This window comes from Phyllobates terribilis, unplaced genomic scaffold (assembly GCF_046119375.1).
Source record: "Phyllobates terribilis strain yellow unplaced genomic scaffold, ASM4611937v1 Scaffold_3__8_contigs__length_932513732, whole genome shotgun sequence".
NCBI classification, from domain to species: domain Eukaryota; kingdom Metazoa; phylum Chordata; class Amphibia; order Anura; family Dendrobatidae; genus Phyllobates; species Phyllobates terribilis.
This window is the reverse complement of record NW_027362763.1, coordinates 674,468,979-674,491,824: the sequence shown is the minus strand read 5'-3', so window position 1 is coordinate 674,491,824 and position 22,846 is coordinate 674,468,979. Positions and strand designations below refer to the sequence as shown.

The window sequence follows — 22,846 nt, the reverse complement described above, 5'->3', positions numbered from 1 at the left end:
TTCAAATGTGATGTGGTCCCTAAAAAAATGGTTTTGTAAATTTTGTTGGAAAAATGAGAAATCGCTGGTCAACTTTTAACCCTTATAGCTCCCTAACAAAAAAAAATTTTGGTTCCAAAATTGTGCTGATGTAAAGTAGACATGTGGGAACTGTTATTCATTAACTCTTTTGTGTGACATATCTCTCTGATTTAAGGGCATAAAAGTTCAAATTTTGAAAATTGCAAAATTTTCAAAATTTTCGCCAAATTTCTGTTTTTTCCACATATAAACGCAAGTGATATCGAAGAAATTTTACCACAATCATGAAGTACAATATGTCACGAAAAAACAATCTCAGAATCAGGGGGATCCGTGGAAGCGTTCCAGAGTAATTACCTCATAAAGTGACAGTGGTCAGAATTGTAAAAATTGACCGGGTCATTAACGTGCAAACCACCCTCGGGGGTAAAGGGGTTAAAGTGAAAGAAGAATACAACTTCCCTTTGCCTGTGGGAGAGGTTGGGGTTCTTCTGGCTCAAAAAATAGATTCTCTTTAAAAAACTGTTCTTCCTGCAAGAATGGAGACAGCGGATATAATACAGGACAGGAAAGGTGACTGGTATGATGGAAGGCTCACAGGGGGAAAGTTATAAAGCTGGGGTACACGGGGTAGCGCACCATGCAGCAGATTGAACTATCCTTTTAAAGGCAAAGATACAGCCTATTTCCAAGATCCTACCGCAATATGTAGTAGATCTAATAGTAATATTCGAAAATACCTCCAATTAGAATACAATATAGTTCTTCTGATTCACTATGTCACTTACCCTATGTGCAGGGCATTGTAGTAGCTTAGGTATCTATGGTCACGACCACTCATAGCGACAGTTGTTAGTGGTCGTAATCATGGATACCTAAACTACTACAATGCAGTGCACATGGGGTAAGCGACATAGCTAATCAGAAGAACAATACTACAATTTTAATTGGAGGTATTTGCTAATATTATTATTACACCTACTACATAGTGGGATAGAATCTTGGAGATGGGAATACCCCTTTTTTTAGGATACAGTTGATGCTTTACAGTCTTCCTAGGTGTATACTTACTAGTTTTTCAATGGTGGGAAAATAAGTTACCAATCTGTGCAACACAAAAAAAGAAAAAAAAAAGCATTGAATCGGTGATTTGCATTTGTTTAATAATGTAATAGCAGAGAGGTGCGGGCACCTGTAGCAGGCGGAGAAGCTTTCCACCGCCCCGTGCAGAGGGTTTCCCTCCAGCCACAGCTCTCTCAGCTCCAGGTTGTGGATCAGATCCAGCTCTTCAACTCTGCAAAGCTAAAAAAGAACATGTTCCCGTCACCAGCTACCACCAGAAAACAGAGAGATTTGTTTGTTTCTCGCCTTCTTCCAAGAGCCACAAACCATTTTATTGTTCCGTCTATATGGCCTGGGCTTTTTTTTTCCCAGGATGAGTATGGGCTTTCTATTCCTCCATTTTTGGGACTTGTAACTTTTTCTGTTGCTGGGGCTGGGTGAGGGTCTTTTTGTATTTTTATTCATACCATTTTGATCAATTGTTTTTTATTCCATTTTTGAGAAGTGCAGCGATCGAAAATTCAATTATTTTGGTTTTAATTTTTTTAAACGGTTTACAATTTGGGTTCTTTATATTTTCATAGGATGGAGTTTTACGGATTCGATATACCAATTTTTCTTTTTATTTTTTTTTTTTTAATTTCTTTAGTTTTTAATTGGGAAAAGCGAGACAAATGAAAATTATGGGTTTTTTAAATAAATTTTTACTTATTTTTGCCCTGGACTCTGCGACTGTTTGATCGCTTGTACTATACTGGGAACACAGATGTACAGAGATGGCAGGATGGGGGTCTTCAGGAAGCCACTGACTGCCACTGTTACCCACCGGTACCCCACGATCGATGGCATATACGGGGTAATCGGAAAAGACGTCACGACGGCAGCAGACCCGATCCCTGCGCAAGGAGGCGACGTACCTCGTTATAGGAGAGGTTCAGACTCTGCAGGTGCCGGGTCAGGTAGAAGAGATGAGCAAAACCAGTCAGCTTGGAGAGACGACGACAACTCAGGTCCAAAGACTGAAGCTACAAAAATATATATATACTAGATGGTGGCCCGATTCTAGTGCATCGGGTATTCTAGAATAGGTATGCGGCCGACCGGGTGCAATCAGCAGTGCGGTGTTTAAATTTGGCACCAAAATCGCTGATTAGTCGCGACCGCGACCAATCAGCAAAGAGGTGTTTAAATTTGGCGACAATAGTGCTTATTGTTCGCGACCAATCACCGATCTTGGCTCCACATTTAAACACCGCTGTGGTGATTGGTCGCGGCCGATATTTAAATTTGGCGCCCAAATCGGTGATTGGTCGCGGGCAGCGTCGGCGACCAATCAGCACAGCGGTGTTTAAGTTTTGCGCTAAGATCAGTGATTGGTCGGGTCCGAAGACCGCGACCAATCATCGAATCGTCTTGGTGAGGACCGGGGAGCGGCTGCATCTCCGTCCCGCAGATGGGTCCGGCGGTCGGGTTCCTTCTGCTGTTGCCGGCCGGGAGATGAGCGCCTCGCGCCGGTCATCTCCCGGCTGCATCGCCGCTGAGCTCCGTCCCGCAGATGAGCCGCTAACGGCCGCAATCTTTTTCCAGAAATCCCGCGGCACTGATTGGCCGCTGCCGGACCAATGAGCGACGCGGGATTTCCTGGACGGACGGACGGACGGACAGACAATTATATATATAGATAGAGAATTTCACAAGCAGCCTATGGACAGGGGGGCGCTGGTTCTTACCCCATGTATCATTAGCCCAAGAGTGACAAAAAAAGATTGTGGGGGTCCCAGCAAGGTCCCCAAGGATCTCCAGTGGCATAGCCTAGTGTGGATCTGCTCAGGTCACAGATGGGGCTGTAATTAATAGTATTTATTATTACCTGGGGGTAACACTCCGAGATGATCTTCAGGACGACCTCTGCGGCTGCAGCGTGGGTCAGCGAAAGCACAATGTTGTCAGAAAGCAAATCTAAGGAAAGCAAATAACACTAGTGAGGAAGGGGCACGGCGCGGGCAGAGGAGAGAAGGCGAGGGGGCGCGGGCAGAGGAGAGAAGGCGACGGGGTGCGGGCAGAGGAGAGAAGGCGAGGGGGCGCGGGCGGAGGCGAGAAGGCGACGGGGCGCGGGCGGAGGAGAGAAGGCGACGGGGCGCGGGCAGAGGCGAGAAGGCGAGGGGGCGCGGGCAGAGGCGAGAAGGCGCGGGCAGAGGCGAACAGGCGAGGGGGCGCGGGCAGAGGCGAGAAGGTGAGGGCAGAGGCAAGAAGGCGACGGGGCGCGGGCAGAGGCGAGAAGGCGACGAGGCGCGGGCAGAGGCGAGAAGGCGACGGGGCGCGGGCAGAGGCGAGAAGGCGACGGGGCGCGGGCAGAGGCGAGAAGGCGACGGGGCCGTGAGCAAAAAGCAAATCAGCATGCCAATATTTATTTGTATAAGTATACAAAATGCCGTGATATAGCGCCCACACATTACCGCTATACAGTGCCTACAACACACATCATATAGCGCCCACACATTACTGCTATACAGTGCCTACAACACACGTCATATAGCGCCCACACATTACCTCTATACAGTGCCTACAACACAAGTCATATAGCGCCCACACATTACCTATATACAGTGCCTACAACACACGTCATATAGCGCCCAAACATTACCTCTATACAGTGCCTACAACACACGTCATATAGCGCCCACACATTACCGCTATACAGTGCCTACAATACATGTCATATAGCGCCCACACATTACCGCTATACAGTACCTACAACACGCGTCATATAGCGCCCACACATTACCTACAACACACGTCATATAGCGCCCACACATTACCGCTATACAGTGCCTACAACACACGTCATATAGCGCCCACACATTACCGCTATACAGTACCTACAACACGCGTCATATAGCGCCCACACATTACCGCTATACAGTGCCTACAACACGCGTCATATAGCGCCCACACATTACCGCTATACAGTGCCTACAACACGCGTCATATAGCGCCCACACATTACCGCTATACAGTGCCTACAACACGCATCATATAGCGCCCACACATTACCGCTATACAGTGCCTACAACACACGTCATATAGCGCCCACACATTACCGCTATACAGTACCTACAACACGAGTCATATAGCGCCCACACATTACCGCTATACAGTGCCTACAACACACGTCATATAGTGCCCACACATTACCGCTATACAGTGCCTACAACACACATCATATAGCGCCCACACATTACCGCTATACAGTACCTACAACACATGTCATATAGCGCCCACACATTACCGCTATACAGTGCCTACAACACACGTCATATAGCGCCCACACATTACCGCTATACAGTACCTACAACACGCGTCATATAGTGCCCACACATTACCGCTATACAGTACCTACAACACACGTCATATAGCGCCCACACATTACCGCTATACAGTACCTACAACACACATCATATAGCGCCCACACATTACCGCTATACAGTGACTACAACACACGTCATATAGCGCCCACACATTACCGCTATACAGTACCTACAACACGCATCATATAGCGCCCACACATTACCGCTATACAGTGCCTACAACACACATCATATAGCGCCCACACAAGTTCGCAGTGTGGATTGTCACTGCTAATTTCACTTAATGGTTTGCAAAGAGTGAAATCTGTGGCCAAATCTGCACTAAAATCTGCAGTTAAGTTTTGCACAGATTTTCTGTCCCAGTTACAGCGGCTTTATGACAGTTATTGCTTCAGTTATAAACTGTGGACACAGCTCAGGTGTGAACAGAGGGCAATGTGATGGGAGCTGATGGGCGGTGATGTCATTCCTGTCCCGCAGCCAGATATTATCCGCCTCTGATTGGTAGAATTAGAAGCCCCCCTCATTCCTTTCCTCTGCTGAATGCGGCCCTTGTCCCCCCCTCATTACCGCGCTCGTCCCCCCTCATTACCGCGCTCTTCCCCCCTCATTACCGCACTCGTCCTCCCGGCCCGTCCCGCTCCTTCGCTTATTGTGCTGATGACTCCCGCGCTCTGGATTTCTGCCAGCACTAATGTTGTATCTCCTCCATCCCCCTCATCTGCAGGTGGAAGACCCCAGCCAGCCCAACGACGAGGGTCTCACAGCCCCCCACACCGCCGTGTGCGCCGGCCACACCGAGATCGTCCAGTTCCTCGTACAGTTCGGAGTGAAGGTAAACGCAGCAGACAGCGCCGGCTGCTGCCCCGAATATCGGCTCGCATTAAAGGGGTCGACAGAAAACCCCCCATCCCTTGTTAGAGGCCTGAGAGCACTTATTAAGCACTACCCCGCCCCCCCGGCCAGCACGTGACTCAGCCCCCGCCAGATTGCATCAATGGGAGAAAAAGAAAAAAAATTCTTGGCCCAAGAAATAGGAAAGTTGAGCCCCCGAGGGTCTGGGTGATTGAGGACAGACGGTCTAGTTTTTCAGGGGGTTTTCTGTGGCGGTTTCTGTCGTTTTCTCCGCTTGGTGTCGCTGTCAGGACCCCGCTGCACTGCGCTGCCTCCTGCAACAACGTCCAGGTGTGTAAGTTCCTGGTGGAGTCCGGAGCCGCCGTGTGCGCCATGACCTACAGCGACCGACAGAGGGCGGCAGACAAGTGCGAGGAGATGGAGGAGGCTGCAGCCAGTGCTCCCAGCTCCTGTACGGTAAGTACAGACAAGCCACCTGGCCACCTACAAGACATCGTTCACACTTACCTGGCATTTTTTACATTTTCTTAAATGCATATATTTTGATTTTATTAAAAATGGGATTTATTAAAATTTTTGCGTCTGACTTCTGCGGAATGAGTTAACTGAGAATTCATCAGTGAGCTTGCACCTTTTTTTCTTTAAGCTGTCATTTTACTGAGCCTACATGAAAGCTGAGCAGAACTTTGTGTCAGTGAGAGGAGCTCACTGACAGGTCCTCAGTTGACTCATTCCACAGCCACTTAAAAGGCCTGTAAAAGCCAAACGGTGAAAAATTTTAATGGAACCAAATTGCAAAAAATATTTGGCTCAAAAATAAATGCATTTAAATACGAAAGAAAGTCCCCAAAGGTGACCATAACATTTAAAGGGGAAATGCCCGCTCAAACCAGATCCCTATGGTTAGAGATTTCCTGGACACAGCCCTGCTCAGAGTGGAAAAACATGGGTGCTCTGGTACAGAAACAGCGCCACATCTGCTCACAGGCGGTATTGCAGGACCCTGAGCTGTAATACCAAATACAACCCATGGGTCAGGGTGGCGCTGTTTTCCGTAACAATTATTTCTGCAGAATTAAGAAAAAATTAAATGTTTTTATTCCCTGACGAAGTAAATGGTGAAGAATAAAAACGCAAGGTATATAAGAAAGCGCCTGCAGTTTATTCCGGCGGGCGGGATGCTGAAGCTTCGATCCCCATGGTGCGAGCCTCCATGTGAGGCCGGTGTGGGGACTCGCCTCCTCTCCTGCCTGGAGGGCACACATTAGCGGCCGCTGTAGGCGGATTAGGATGAACGGCTGGAATGTGCCGAATTATAGGGACCCGGCTCTCACCGCTCCAGGCTGAGAAAATAATCGTCTGCGCGCTGATTCCATCACTCAGAGGTGAACGCCCAGTAACCCTGTACGGCCGGGTCTGCGAGTCACTATAGCGGCAGGATGGGCCCTGAACACGGTCAGGAGTCAGTCATAGCCGGGGTCCTCCAAGTCACAGCTGCTACCTACAGGGCACCAGGTCCAAGCCCAGAGGCCGGTAACTGACCTCCTCCCAGCGAGTGAGGCCGCACCCAGCGGAGGCCATACAGGAACAGAAGGGAGGCCATTGTAGAGCAAGTGCCCGGAAATGTGGCATCCAGAGAAGTCACCGCATACAAGCGCCCAGAGCTGAGCCCTCATCTAAGCCCAAAACAGGTTTAAGACGAGGAAGGGTTAATGGAGGACAAAAACAGCGCAAATAATGATGGCAATACCGCCACTTATACCAGTATCATAGCAGTTATATTCTTATACAGGGGCAGTATTATAGTAGTTATATTCTTATACAGGGGCAGTATCATAGCAGTTATATTCTTATACAGGGGCAGTATCATAGCAGTTATATTCTTATACAGGGGCAGTATCATAGCAGTTATCTTCTTATACAGGGGCAGTATTATAGCAGTTATATTCTTATACAGGGGCAGTATCATAGCAGTTATATTCTTATACAGGGGCAGTATTATAGCAGTTATATTCTTATACAAGGGAAGTATCATAGCAGTTATATTCTTATACAGGGGCAGTATTATAGCAGTTATATTCTTATACAGGGGCAGTATCATAGCAGTTATATTCTTATACAGGGGCAGTATCATAGCAGTTATATTCTTATACAGGGGCAGTATTATAGCAGTTATATTCTTATACAAGGGCAGTATCATAGCAGTTATATTCTTATACAGGGGCAGTATCATAGCAGTTATATTCTTATACAGGGGCAGTATCATAGCAGTTATATTCTTATACAGGGGCAGTATTATAGCAGTTATATTCTTATACAGGGGCAGTATTATAGCAGTTATATTCTTATACAAGGGCAGTATCATAGCAGTTATATTCTTATACAGGGGCAGTGTTATAGCAGTTATATTCTTATACAGGGGCAGTGTCATAGCAGTTATATTCTTATACAGGGGCAGTATCATAGCAGTTATATTCTTATACAGGGGCAGTATTATAGCAGTTATATTCTTATACAGGGGCAGTATCATAGCAGTTATATTCTTATACAGGGGCAGTATCATAGCAGTTATATTCTTATACAGGGGCAGTATCATAGCAGTTATAATTTTATACAGGGGCAGTATTATAGCAGTTATATTCTTATACAGGGGCAGTATCATAGCAGTTATATTCTTTTACAGGGGCAGTATCATAGCAGTTATATTCTTATACAGGGGCAGTATCATAGCAGTTATATTCTTGTATATAGGGGCAGTATTATAGTAGTTGTATTCTTGTACATAGGGAGCAGTATCATAGCAGTTATATTCTTGTATATAGGGGCAGTATTATAGTAGTTGTATTCTTGTACATAGGGAGCAGTATTATAGTAGTTGTATTCTTGTACATAGGGAGCAGTATTATAGTAGTTATATTCTTGTACATAGAGGGCAGTATTATAGTAGTTGTATTCTTGTACATAGGGAGCAGTATTATAGTAGTTATATTCTTGTATATAGGGGCAGTATTATAGTAGTTATATTCTTGTACATAGGAGCTGTATTATAGTAGTTATATTCTTGTACATAGGGGGCTGTATTATAGTAGTTGTATTCTTGTACATAGGGAGCAGTATTATAGTAGTTATATTCTTGTACATAGTAGCTGTATTATAGTAGTTATATTCTTGCACATAGGAGCAGTATTATAGTAGTTATATTCTTGTACATAGAGGGCAGTATTATAGTAGTTGTATTCTTGTACATAGGAGCAGTATTATAGCAGTTATATTCTTATACAGAGGCAGTATTATAGTAGTTATATTTTTGTACATAGAAGCTGTATTATAGTAGTTGTATTCTTGTACATAGGGGCAGTATTATAGTAGTTGTATTCTTGTGTATAGGGGCAGTATTATAGTACTTGTATTCTTGTACATAGAGGGCAGTATTATAGTAGTTGTATTCTTGTACATAGGAGCAGTATTATAGCAGTTATATTCTTATACAGAGGCAGTATTATAGTAGTTATATTTTTGTACATAGGAGCTGTATTATTGTAGTTGTATTCTTGTACATAGGGGCAGTATTATAGTAGTTGTATTCTTGTATATAGGGGCAGTATTATAGTAGTTGTATTCTTGTACATAGGGAGCAGTATTATAGTAGTTGTATTCTTGTACATAGGGAGCAGTATTATATCAGTTATATTCTTATACAGAGGCAGTATTATAGTAGTCATATTTTTGTACATAGGAGCAGTATTATAGTAGTTGTATTCTTGTACATAGGGGCAGTATTATAGTAGTTGTATTCTTGTATATAGGGGCAGTATTGTAGTAGTTGTATTCTTGTACATAGGGAGCAGTATTATAGTAGTTGTATTCTTGTACATAGGGAGCAGTATTATAGTAGTTGTATTCTTGTACATAGGGAGCAGTATTATAGTAGTTGTATTCTTGTACATAGGGAGCAGTATTATAGTAGTTGTATTCTTGTACATAGGGAGCAGTATTATAGTAGTTATATTTTTGTACATAGGAGCGGTATTATAGTAGTTGTATTCTTATACAGGGGCAGTATTATAGTAGTTATATTCTTGTACATAGGGAGCAGTATTATAGTAGTTGTATTCTTGTACATAGGGAGCAGTATTATAGTAGTTATATTCTTGTACATAGAGGGCAGTATTATAGTAGTTGTATTCTTGTACATAGGGAGCAGTATTATAGTAGTTATATTCTTGTATATAGGGGCAGTATTATAGTAGTTATATTCTTGTACATAGGAGCTGTATTATAGTAGTTATATTCTTGTACATAGGGGGCTGTATTATAGTAGTTGTATTCTTGTACATAGGGGGCAGTATTATAGTAGTTATATTCTTGTACATAGGAGCTGTATTATAGTAGTTATATTCTTGTACATAGGAGCTGTATTATAGTAGTTATATTCTTGTACATAGAGGGCTGTATTATAGTAGTTATATTCATGTACATATGGGGCAGTATTATAGTAGTTGTATTCTTGTACATAGTAGCTGTATTATAGTAGTTATATTCTTGCACATAGGAGCAGTATTATAGTAGTTATATTCTTGTACATAGAGGGCAGTATTATAGTAGTTGTATTCTTGTACATAGGAGCAGTATTATAGCAGTTATATTCTTATACAGAGGCAGTATTATAGTAGTTATATTTTTGTACATAGGAGCTGTATTATTGTAGTTGTATTCTTGTACATAGGGGCAGTATTATAGTAGTTGTATTCTTGTATATAGGGGCAGTATTATAGTAGTTGTATTCTTGTACATAGGGAGCAGTATTATAGTAGTTGTATTCTTATACATAGGGAGCAGTATTATATCAGTTATATTCTTATACAGAGGCAGTATTATAGTAGTTATATTTTTGTACATAGGAGCAGTATTATAGTAGTTGTATTCTTGTACATAGTGGAAGTATTATAGTAGTTGTATTCTTGTATATAGGGGCAGTATTGTAGTAGTTGTATTCTTGTACATAGGGAGCAGTATTATAGTAGTTGTATTCTTGTACATAGGGAGCAGTATTATAGTAGTTGTATTCTTGTACATAGGGAGCAGTATTATAGTAGTTGTATTCTTGTACATAGGGAGCAGTATTATAGTAGTTGTATTCTTGTACATAGGGAGCAGTATTATAGTAGTTATATTTTTGTACATAGGAGCGGTATTATAGTAGCTGTATTCTTATACAGGGGCAGTATTATAGTAGTTATATTCTTGTACATAAGGAGCAGTATTATAGTAGTTGTATTCTTGTACATAGTGAGCAGTATTATAGTAGTTATATTCTTGTACATAGAGGGCAGTATTATAGTAGTTGTATTCTTGTACATAGGGAGCAGTATTATAGTAGTTATATTCTTGTATATAGGGGCAGTATTATAGTAGTTATATTCTTGTACATAGGAGCTGTATTATAGTAGTTGTAACGGGTCCGGGAGGCGGAACCTCTGAGCTACTATACAAGGGGGCGGCCCTTGTAAGGGAGCGGGTGGCAGTCTCTGGGTGAACGGACATTGAGTTACGGCAAGTGATCAGGGCAGTCTCTGGGTAAGGGGTAGGTACGACCTGTGATGGCAGAGCCTCCGGGTAGGCTAGCAGGCAGATGGTAGATGTGTGCTCCCAGGTGAGCAAGCGAGAGTCTCTGGAATAGCAGGTGGTCACGGCACGTGACGGTGGAGCCTCCGGGCTGGCAGGCAGGTAGGTAGCGGAGAAGCGCTCCCAGGTGAGCGGGCAAGAGTCTCTGGAATAGCTGGTGGTCACCGCACGTGACAACGGGACCTCCGGGCTGGCAAGCAGGCAGGTAACGGAGATGCGCTCCCAGGTGAGCGGGCAAGAGTCTCTGAGATAGCTGGTGGTCACAGCACGTGACAACGGAGCCTCCGGGCTGGCAAGCAGGCAGGTAACGGAGAAGCGCTCCCAGGTGAGCGGGCAAGCTGGTCCATAGACAGACTGACCGGAGTAGTAAGGCAGACCGTCGGACCTCAGGCAAGCAGGCAGGTAGCTGATATGCGCTCCCAGGTGAGCGGGCAGGCTGGTCCTTTAGACAGACTGACAGGAGTAGTAAGGCAGACCGTCGGACCTCAGACTGGCAGACAGGTAACAAGTATTCAGGCAGGAATCAGGCAGGTAACTGGCAGGTAACTGGCAGGAAACTGGCAGGAAACTGGCAGGAAACTGGCAGGAAACTGGCAAAGGGACCTGAGGGCTGAAGCACAGGTGAGACACAGGTGCAAATAACATTGCTCGGGCACCTCCATTTTGGAGGAGGTGCCTTATATATGATGAAGTCCTCCGGCCATTGGCCGGGGACTCTTTAGGGCGGCGCGCGCGGCCCCTTTAAGAGGAGGGGAGCGCGCGCGCCCTAAGCACAGGGGCCGGGAAGGAGCGCGCGCTGAGAGCAGAGCAGGAGGAGGACGCCGGGACGGAGCGCGTGCTGACAGCAGAGCGGGGGGAGGATGCCGGGCACGGAGCAGAGCGGTGAGGGGAGCAGCGTCCCTGCCTAACAGAGGGCAGGGACGCCGGCACTACAGTACCCCCCCCTTTAGGCCCCCCCTTTTTTAGGCCAGACAGAAATTTAGCTAGGATGAGAGGGGCATGGATGTTCTCCCGGGGCTCCCACGTTCTCTCCTCAGGACCAAACCCCTTCCAATCTACCAGGAAAAAGGTCTTTCCTCTTACCCTTTTGGTGGCAAGAATGTTCTCTACCTCAAACTCGTCCTCAGCAGAAACCGGAGCAGGAGGCGTACCTGTAGACTTGGAAAAAGAGTTAAGCACCACAGGTTTGAGGAGAGACACATGGAAGGAGTTAGGGATCCGCAAGTTGGCCGGGAGTTTCAATTTATAGGCCACCGGGTTGATCTGACTGATGACCTCCAGTGGGCCGATGAACCGAGGCCCTAACTTATAGGAAGGGATCTTGAGCCGGACATATTTGGACGAGAGCCAGACTTTATCCCCAGGGCGGAATTGAGGAGGGTCCAGACGTTTTTTGTCAGCGTGTCTTTTCATACGCTCGGATGACAGAAGGAGTGCGGACCGGGTACTCTCCCATATGGAGGAAAATTTGTTAACAAGAGATTCCGCAGCCGGATTGTCCGCCGAGGTGGAGACGGGAAACGGGATCCGAGGATGCTGACCGTAGACTACAAAAAACGGGGATTTGGAGGAAGACTCGCTCTCGTGATTGTTGTGCGAGAATTCGGCCCATGGCAGGAGATCCACCCAGTCAGAATGGTGGGCATTAACGAAGTGCCGAAGGTAACTGGTCAGGTTCTGATTGATCCGCTCCACTTGACCATTAGACTGTGGGTGGTAAGCGGAGGAGAAGTCCAGGGTGACGTCCAGCAATTTACAAGTGGCTCTCCAGAAACGGGAAGTGAACTGTACTCCTCGATCCGACACGATGTGACGGGGCAGGCCATGAAGACGGAAGATGTGGCGGATAAAGTCTTTAGCCAGCTCGGGTGCAGACGGAAGACCTGGCAGTGGAATGAAGTGAGCCATCTTGGAGAAGCGGTCAGCGACCACCCAAATGACCGTACAACCGGCAGAGACGGGCAGATCAGTAATGAAGTCCATCGCTATATGCTGCCAGGGGGCAGCAGGTACTGGCAGAGGTAGGAGGCGGCCGGCCGGCAGGTGTCTCGGAACTTTGTTGCGGGCGCAGGACACACAGGCAGAAACAAAGTCTATTACATCCTTGTGCAGGTTAGGCCACCAGTAGTGCCGGGTAATAAGCTGGAGGGTCTTTTTCTGACCGGCGTGGCCAGCTAGTTTAGACGAATGACCCCAGTGTAGGATCTTCTCCCGATCAGGTACTGATACGAACGTCTTACCAGGAGGAAGACGATTTAGACTCACGGGAGCCACCTGCATTACTCTGGCGGGATCGATGATATGTTTCGGATCCTCCTCGAGATCAGACACCAGAAAGGATCGAGACAAGGCGTCCGCCTTGACGTTTTTGTCAGCCGGGCGAAAATGAAGGACAAAATCAAAACGAGCAAAAAACAAGGACCACCGGGCTTGGCGCGGGTTAAGTCTCTGGGCATGCTGGAGGTAAGCCAAGTTCTTGTGGTCAGTGTAAATTATTACCGGGTGAAGAGCCCCCTCGAGCAGGTAACGCCACTCCTCCAATGCCAGTTTGATGGCCAATAACTCTCGGTCTCCTATGGAATAGTTGCGCTCAGAGGAGGAGAAGAGTTTGGAGAAGAAGCCACAAGTTACCATCCTCCCGGAAGATGATTTTTGAGTAAGTACCGCTCCGGCTCCAGAGGAGGAGGCGTCAACTTCCAGGAAGAACTGCTTGTTGCCATCTGGGCGATGCAGCACCGGGGCGGAAGAGAAGGCCTGTTTAAGGGAAAGAAAGGCCTCCTCTGCTTCGGGTGGCCACTCTTTGGGATTAGTACCTTTACGGGTGAGCGCAGAAATTGGGGCCGTCCGGGAAGAGAAGTGTGGTATGAAGAGGCGGTAGTAGTTGGCGAAGCCCAGGAATCGCTGAATGGCCTTCAACCCCTCCGGTCGGGGCCATTTCTCGATGGCAGACAGTTTCTCAGGATCCATTTGTAGGCCGGTCTGAGAGATAATGTAGCCCAGAAACGGAAGCGAGGTCTGCTCAAAGAGGCACTTCTCAAATTTAGCGTAGAGATGGTTCTGCCTTAGCCTGAGCAGGACCTGACGAACGTCCCTCCGGTGAGTCTGGAGATCCGGAGAGAAGACCAAGATGTCGTCCAGGTACACCACTACGCAGGAGTAGAGAAGGTCCCGGAAGATGTCATTGACCAACTCTTGAAAGACGGCAGGAGCGTTACAGAGACCAAAGGGCATTACCAGGTATTCATAGTGGCCGTCCCGGGTGTTGAATGCAGTCTTCCATTCATCCCCCTGACGAATACGAACCAGGTTGTACGCCCCACGAAGGTCCAGTTTGGTGAAGATCCTAGCCCCCCTCAGACGATCAAATAATTCTGGAATGAGCGGAAGGGGGTACTTATTCTTCACCGTGATCAGGTTTAGGCCTCTATAGTCTATACAGGGACGGAGAGAGCCGTCCTTCTTTTTGACGAAAAAGAAGCCTGCTCCCGCCGGGGAGGTGGATTTCCGGATGAATCCTCTGGCCAGATTCTCCTCAATATATTCGGACATTGACCGGGTCTCAGCAGCGGATAAAGGATAGATACGCCCACGGGGAGGAGTAGTACCGGGTAGCAGATCGATGGGACAGTCGTATGGTCTATGTGGTGGTAATGTCTCTGCCTCCTTTTTATTAAAGACATCAGCATAAGACCAATAAGGAATCGGAAGTCCAGGTAGATTAGCTGGGGTAGGAGAGGGACGGACGGGATGGACGGGAACCAGGCAGGTTTTATGACAGTCTTGTCCCCAGCGAAGGACCTCTCCGGTTTGCCAGTCTAGCACGGGTGCATGTCTCTGAAGCCAGGGCAGACCTAGCAAGAGGGCGTGAGAGAGTCCAGGCAGAACATGAAAGGAGATACTTTCAGAATGCAGCATTCCCACCTGCAGGGTAATGGATTCGGTGATGAGTTGAATGGGGCGAGGTAAGAGGCCCCCATCCACGGCAGCGACAGACAAGGGTACAGCCAGAGGTTTGGTGGGGATGCGGTATTTCTCAACCAGGGACTGTGAAATAAGGTTCCCGGCTGCTCCAGAGTCAAGTTGGGCTAGTTCGAAATAACGGTTCTCCCCGTAGATGATTGAAACTGACAACAGCAGGGATGGAGAGGATTTATTCTTGTCTAGGTGGACCTCTCTGAGCGAACCTAGACACAGGCGTTTCCCGACCTCTCCGGGCAGGCACGGATCCGGTGCTCCTTACTGCCACAGTAGAAGCAGCTCCCCTCGGCACGGCGTGAGTCCTGACGGGTTTTGACCATCTTGGTCTGGTCGACCTGCATAGGCTCAGGAGAGTGTACCTGGGGAGAGATGGAGGGAATGACGGGTTTCTGGAAAGTAGGAGCTAAACGTGGAATCCTTCTCTCACGGGTGACCTCTTTGGCACGCTCCTGGAACCGTAGGTCAATCCGGGTGGCAAGGGTTATTAGATCATCGAGAGAGGTAGGAATGTCTCGACCAGCAAGTTCATCTTTAATACGACCGGACAGACCCTCCCAGAAGACGGATACCAGAGCGTCGTTATCCCAGGCCAGCTCCGAGGCAAGGGTGCGGAACCGTATGGCATATTGGCCCACGGTGAGACCCTCCTGACGGAGGCGTAGCAGAGAGGATGCGGATGAGGTCTTCCGTCCGGGTTCGTCGAAGACTTTCCGGAAAGCCGAGAGAAAAGCAGGCAAGTTGGACACCAGGGGGTCTCCTCTCTCCCATAGAGGATTTAGCCAGGCCAGGGCCTCCCCGGTGAGATGGGACATGATAAAGGCAATTTTGGCCCGGTCGGAATTAAACTGATGGGACAAAAGTTCAAAGTGCAGGGTGCACTGATTTATGAAGCCCCGAGCCTGGGCAGAGTCGCCTCCGAAGCGAGGAGGTGCAGACAGCCGGGGACCGGGATAGGTTACCATGGTATTAGTGGGTAGCGGAGCTGCCGGGTTGCGAGTCATGGTACTGGCAGTGGCTGCAGGTGGTGCAGTCAGAGTGTCCAGGCGAGTATTGACATTCCGCAGGTGACCCAGGATGGACTCCTGTTGGGACCTTTGACGGGACAGTTCATGACACAGGTCCGTGAGCGAGGGAGCTTGGGTGCCACCGGGTTCCATGGCCCGAGCAAACTGTAACGGGTCCGGGAGGCGGAACCTCTGAGCTACTATACAAGGGGGCGGCCCTTGTAAGGGAGCGGGTGGCAGTCTCTGGGTGAACGGACAGGGAGTTACGGCAAGTGATCAGGGCAGTCTCTGGGTAAGGGGTAGGTACGACCTGTGATGGCAGAGCCTCCGGGTAGGCTAGCAGGCAGATGGTAGATGTGTGCTCCCAGGTGAGCAAGCGAGAGTCTCTGGAATAGCAGGTGGTCACGGCACGTGACGGTGGAGCCTCCGGGCTGGCAGGCAGGTAGGTAGCGGAGAAGCGCTCCCAGGTGAGCGGGCAAGAGTCTCTGGAATAGCTGGTGGTCACCGCACGTGACAACGGGACCTCCGGGCTGGCAAGCAGGCAGGTAACGGAGATGCGCTCCCAGGTGAGCGGGCAAGAGTCTCTGAGATAGCTGGTGGTCACAGCACGTGACAACGGAGCCTCCGGGCTGGCAAGCAGGCAGGTAACGGAGAAGCGCTCCCAGGTGAGCGGGCAAGCTGGTCCATAGACAGACTGACCGGAGTAGTAAGGCAGACCGTCGGACCTCAGGCAAGCAGGCAGGTAGCTGATATGCGCTCCCAGGTGAGCGGGCAGGCTGGTCCTTTAGACAGACTGACAGGAGTAGTAAGGCAGACCGTCGGACCTCAGACTGGCAGACAGGTAACAAGTATTCAGGCAGGAATCAGGCAGGTAACTGGCAGGTAACTGGCAGGAAACTGGCAGGAAACTGGCAGGAAACTGGCAGGAAACTGGCAACGGGACCTGAGGGCTGAAGCACAGGTGAGACACAGGTGCAAACAACATTGCTCGGGCACCTCCATTTTGGAGGAGGTGCCTTATATATGATGAAGTCCTCCGGCCATTGGCCGGGGACTCTTTAGGGCGGCGCGCGCGGCCCCTTTAAGAGGAGGGGAGCGCGCGCGCGCGCGCCCTAAGCACAGGGGCCGGGAAGGAGCGCGCGCTGAGAGCAGAGCAGGAGGAGGACGCCGGGACGGAGCGCGTGCTGACAGCAGAGCGGGGGGAGGATGCCGGGCACGGAGCAGAGCGGTGAGGGGAGCAGCGTCCCTGCCTAACAGAGGGCAGGGACGCCGGCACTACAGTAGTTATATTCTTGTACATAGGGGGCTGTATTATAGTAGTTGTATTCTTGTACATAGGGAGCAGTATTATAGTAGTTATATTCTTGTACATAGGAGCTATATTATAGTAGTTATATTCTTGTACATAGGAGCTGTATTATAGTAGTTATATTCTTGTACATAGAGGGCAGTATTATAGTAGTTATATTTATGTACATCGGGGGCAGTATTATAGTAGTTGTATTCTTGTACATAGGAGCAGTATTATAGTAGTTGTATTCTCGTATATAGGGGCAGTATTATAGTAGTTGTATTCTTGTACATAGAGGGCAGTATTATAGTAGTTGTATTCTTGTACATAGGAGCAGTATTATAGCAGTTATATTCTTATACAGAGGCAGTATTATAGTAGTTATATTTTTGTACATAGGAGCTGTATTATAGTAGTTGTATTCTTGTACATAGGGGCAGTATTATAGTAGTTGTATTCTTGTATATAGGGGCAGTATTATAGTAGTTGTATTCTTGTACATAGGGAGCAGTATTATAGTAGTTGTATTCTTGTACATAGGGAGCAGTATTATATCAGTTATATTCTTATACAGAGGCAGTATTATAGTAGTTATATTTTTGTACATAGGAGCAGTATTATAGTAGTTGTATTCTTGTACATAGGGGCAGTATTATAGTAGTTGTATTCTTGTATATAGGGGCAGTATTATAGTAGTTGTATTCTTGTACATAGGGAGCAGTATTATAGTAGTTGTATTCTTGTACATAGGGAGCATTATTATAGTAGTTGTATTCTTGTACATAGGGAGCAGTATTATAGTAGTTGTATTCTTGTACATAGGGAGCAGTATTATAGCAGTTATATTTTTGTACATAGGAGCTGTATTATAGTAGTTGTATTCTTATACAGGGGCAGTATTATAGTAGTTATATTCTTGTACATAGGGACAATATTATAGTAGTTGTATTCTTGTATATAGGGGCAGTATTATAGTAGTTGTATTCTTGTACATAGGGAGCAGTATTATAGTAGTTGTATTCTTGTACATAGGGAGCAGTATTATAGTAGTTGTATTCTTGTACATAGGGAGCAGTATTATAGTAGTTGTATTCTTGTACATAGGGAGCAGTATTATAGTAGTTATATTTTTGTACATAGGAGCTGTATTATAGTAGTTGTATTCTTATACAGGGGCAGTATTATAGTAGTTATATTGTTGTACATGGGAGCAGTATTATAGTAGTTGTATTCTTGTACATAGGGGACAGTATTATAGTCGTTATATTCTTGTACATAGGAGCTGTATTATAGTAGTTATATTCATGTACATAGGGGGCAGTATTATAGTAGTTAAATTCTTGTACATAGGGGGCTATATTATAGTAGTTATATTCTTGTAAATAGAGGGCAGTATTATAGTAGTTATATTCTTGTACATAGAGGGCAATATTATAGTAGTTGTATTCTTGTACATAGGGGGCAGTATTATAGTAGTTATATTTTTGTACATAGGAGCTGTATTATAGTAGTTGTATTCTTATACAGGGGCAGTATTATAGTAGTTATATTCTTGTACATGGGAGCAGTATTATAATAGTTATATTTTTGTACATAGGAGTTGTATTATAGTAGTTGTATTCTTATACAGGGGCAGTATTATAGTAGTTATATTCTTGTACATGAGAGCAGTATTATAGTAGTTGTATTCTTGTACATAGGGGACAGTATTATAGTAGTTATATTCTTGTACATAGGAGCCGTATTATAGTAGTTGTATTCTTGTATATAGGGGCAGTATTATAGTAGTTGTATTCTTGTACATAGGGAGCAGTATTATAGTAGTTACATTCTTGTACATAGGGGCAGTATTATAGTAGTTATATTCTTGTACATAGGGGGCTGTATTATAATAGTTATACTCTTGTACATAGGGGGCAGTATTATAGTATTTGTATTCTTGTACATAGGGAGCAGTATTATAGTATTTGTATTCTTGTACATAGGGGGCAGTATTATAGTATTTGTATTCTTGTACATAGGAGGCTGTATTATAGCAGTTATATTCTTGTACATAGGAGCAGTATTATAGTAGTTATATTCTTGTACATAGGGGGCTGTATTATAGTAGTTATATCCTTGTACATAGGGGGCTGTATTATAATAGTTATATTCTTGTACATAGGGAGCAGTATTATAGTAGTTTTATTCTTGTACATAGGGGGCAGTATTATAGTATTTGTATTCTTGTACATAGGGGGCTGTATTATAGTAGTTATATTCTTGTACATAGGGGGCTGTATTATAGTAGTTATATTCTTGTACATAGGGGGCTGTATTATAATAGTTATATTCTTGTACATAGGGGGCAGTATTATAGTAGTTATATTCTTGTACATAGGGAGCCGTATTATAGTAGTTATATTCTTGTACATAGGGGGCAGTATTATAGTAGTTATATTCTTGTACATAGGAGCCGTATTATAGTAGTTATATTCTTGTACATAGGGGGCTGTATTATAGTAGTTATATTCTTGTACATAGGAGCCGTATTATAGTAGTTATATTCTTGTACATAGGGGGCTGTATTATAGTAGTTATATTCTTGTACATAGGGGGCTGTATTATAGTAGTTATATTCTTGTACATAGGGGGCTGTATTATAATAGTTATATTCTTGTACATAGGGGGCAGTATTATAGTAGTTATATTCTTGTACATAGGGAGCAGTATTATAGTATTTGTATTCTTGTACATAGGGGGCTGTATTATAGTAGTTATATTCTTGTACATAGGGGGCTGTATTATAGTAGTTATATTCTTGTACATAGGGGGCTGTATTATAATAGTTATATTCTTGTACATAGGGGGCAGTATTATAGTAGTTATATTCTTGTACATAGGGAGCAGTATTATAGTATTTGTATTCTTGTACATAGGGGGCTGTATTATAGTAGTTATATTCTTGTACATAGGAGCCGTATTATAGTAGTTATATTCTTGTACATAGGGGGCAGTATTATAGTAGTTATATTCTTGTACATAGGGGCCGTATTATAGTAGTTGTATTCTTGTACATAGGGAGCAGTATTATAGTAGTTATATTCTTGTACATAGGAGCAGTATTATAGTAGTTATATTCTTGTACATAGGAGCAGTATTATAGTAGTTATATTCTTGTACATAGGGGGCTGTATTATAGTATTTGTATTCTTGTACATAGGAGCAGTATTATAGTAGTTATATTCTTGTACATGGGAGCAGTATTATAGTAGTTATATTCTTGTACATAGAGGGCTGTATTATAGTAGTTATATTCTTGTACATAGGAGCCGTATTATAGTAGTTGTATTCTTGTACATAGGGGGCTGTATTATAGTAGTTATATTGTTGTACATAGGGGGCTGTATTATAGTAGTTGTATTCTTGTACATAGGGGGCAGTATTATAGTAGTTGTATTCTTGTACATATGAATTTTCGTCTGTTGGGCAAATTGTATGAAATTCTGATAAACCCTTTTAATGTGGCAGTAGAAGATGTATTTTTGTGCACCATGTATGTGGTTGTATATATTTCCTGAGGTTGGTTGGGGAGGTTTAGTCCATCCCAGAGACAGAAGGAATTAATGTTGGAATATTTGGATGTGATAATAGTTTGTAGCTTTTTGTTTTTTTGCCGAGATCCAATTAAAGTTGTATTTACACTGAAAGATAATCGCTCCTCTGCTCGTTTTCCGGATTTAGGCCATAATAAAGAGCAAATTAGTCAGAAATGGTTTTAACAATTTTTTTTTTTTTTTAATTCAAAATCTGTATTTTACATTTTGTGATCTCTAAATTCTTTATCAATGTGAAACATTTTGTACATTTTTTTTTTATATAGAGTCGAGCTAACTAGCTAATACACAAAATTCCTTTTTATTGCCTTTTTTATTTTGGAGAGGACACAAAAAATTGGAGGCAATAACTCTAGTTCTATTTTCTGCAGGTTGACTTTTACGCTGACTTTGTCCTTCTCATAGATCAAGAGAGCCAGGTCTGGCATAGACAAAGGGTCGCTTTTTAAGGGGCTACAAGTTAAATATGCCTGAAATGGGCCAGAAGTGACCAGAAGGTACAAAGAACTATTTACTTCTTGTACTTAGATTCTCTTTCTCATTCTCCCTTACACTTTCAACATGCTTACATATGCTTTTACTGTTTTTGCCCCCCCCTAATCCTCACTCTCCTTCGCTATCCCCTCACCCCAGCACCCTCTAACCAAATAATCATCTCTCCGTCCCTCCTTCCTCCCCACCTAACTTCATCTACAGACCTGCTCCTCAACCTCAGATCAATCCTCCCAAAACATAAAACAAGCCGGACACTCTCTTTCTCCCACCTGCTCTCCCTCTCTCTGCTTCTCCTCACTGCTGGCGACATATCTCCCTATCCTGGACCCCCACAGCTTGCACCCTCCACCAACTCCCCCACCTGTCACACCAAACCAACTGCAAACTACCGCAACCCCTCCTACGCAAAACCGGTCCCCCTGACGCCCACCCCGCTGCTCCCTCTCTCTGGAGCACTGTGGAATTCACGCTCTGTCTGCAACAAGCTCCATTTTGTCCACGACCTCTTTACCTCTCGTCATCTCTCCTTCCTGGCCATCACAGAGACATGGCTAACACCCTCTGACACTGCCTCCCCTGCTGCGCTGTGTTACGGTGGCCTCCACTTCACCCACATTCCTCGCCCTGGAAACAGACATGGTGGAGGAGTGGGTCTTCTCCTCTCTAACAATTGCACCTTTAGCCCTACTCCTCCTCTTCCCTCCCTTATTCTCCCTTCTTTTGAAGTCCACTCTGTCCGCATTTACTCTCCCTCCAACCTCCAAGTGGCTGTCATATACCGACCCCCGGGCCCGATCACTGCCTTTATCGACCAATTCTCCACCTGGCTTCTTTACTTTCTCTCTGATGACATTCCCACAATCATCATGGGCGATTTCAACATCCCCACTGACACTCGCCAGTCAGCAGCATCAAAACTCTTGTCGTCGCTTACTTCATCCTTTGGACTTACTCAGTGGTCCTCCTCAGCCACCCACACAGACGGACACACACTAGACCTCATCTTCACCCAACTCTGCTCCCTATCTAACCTCAAAACCTCCCCCTACCCCTATCTGACCACGATCTACTCGCCTTCTCATCCCTGTCCTCCTCACCTGTCACCCATGTCCGGCAGCTAGCACACCCCCGCAGAAACCTTGCACATCTAGACACTCACACACTCTCTGACTCTGTTCTACCACTGACATCCATATCCTCACTCCATGACACAGACAGCGCCACTGCTTTCTACAATGCCACTCTCGCATCAGCTATTGACTCGGTCGCCCCTCTTATGCATGGCAGAGCGCGACGAGCCAAAAGGCAACCCTGGCACAACAACCTCACTAAACAGCTTCGACAAGCGTCCAGGGTTGCGGAGCGGCGTTGGAAGAAATCACATACTCAAGAAGACTTCACTGCATTCAAACAAGCAACGCTCGCATTCAAATCAGCACTCACCTCTGCTAAACAGGCCTACTTCACAACCCTCATATCCTCCCTATCCTACAACCCCAAACAGCTATTCAACACTTTTAACTCTCTCCTCCGCCCTCCACTGCCCCCTCC

General features: G+C 45.6%; 1 long non-coding RNA gene across 1 annotated transcript; it reads right to left on the bottom strand.

Moving 5' to 3' along the window:
- Nucleotides 1-1,217: 1,217 nt before the first annotated feature.
- On the bottom strand, nt 1,218-3,044 carry LOC141258275 (uncharacterized). Its single transcript, XR_012318262.1, has 3 exons — nt 2,954-3,044; nt 2,001-2,108; nt 1,218-1,315 (listed from the first exon to the last, which is right to left on the bottom strand). It is a non-coding gene; the product is annotated as an uncharacterized lncRNA (long non-coding RNA).
- Nucleotides 3,045-22,846: the final 19,802 nt, after the last annotated feature.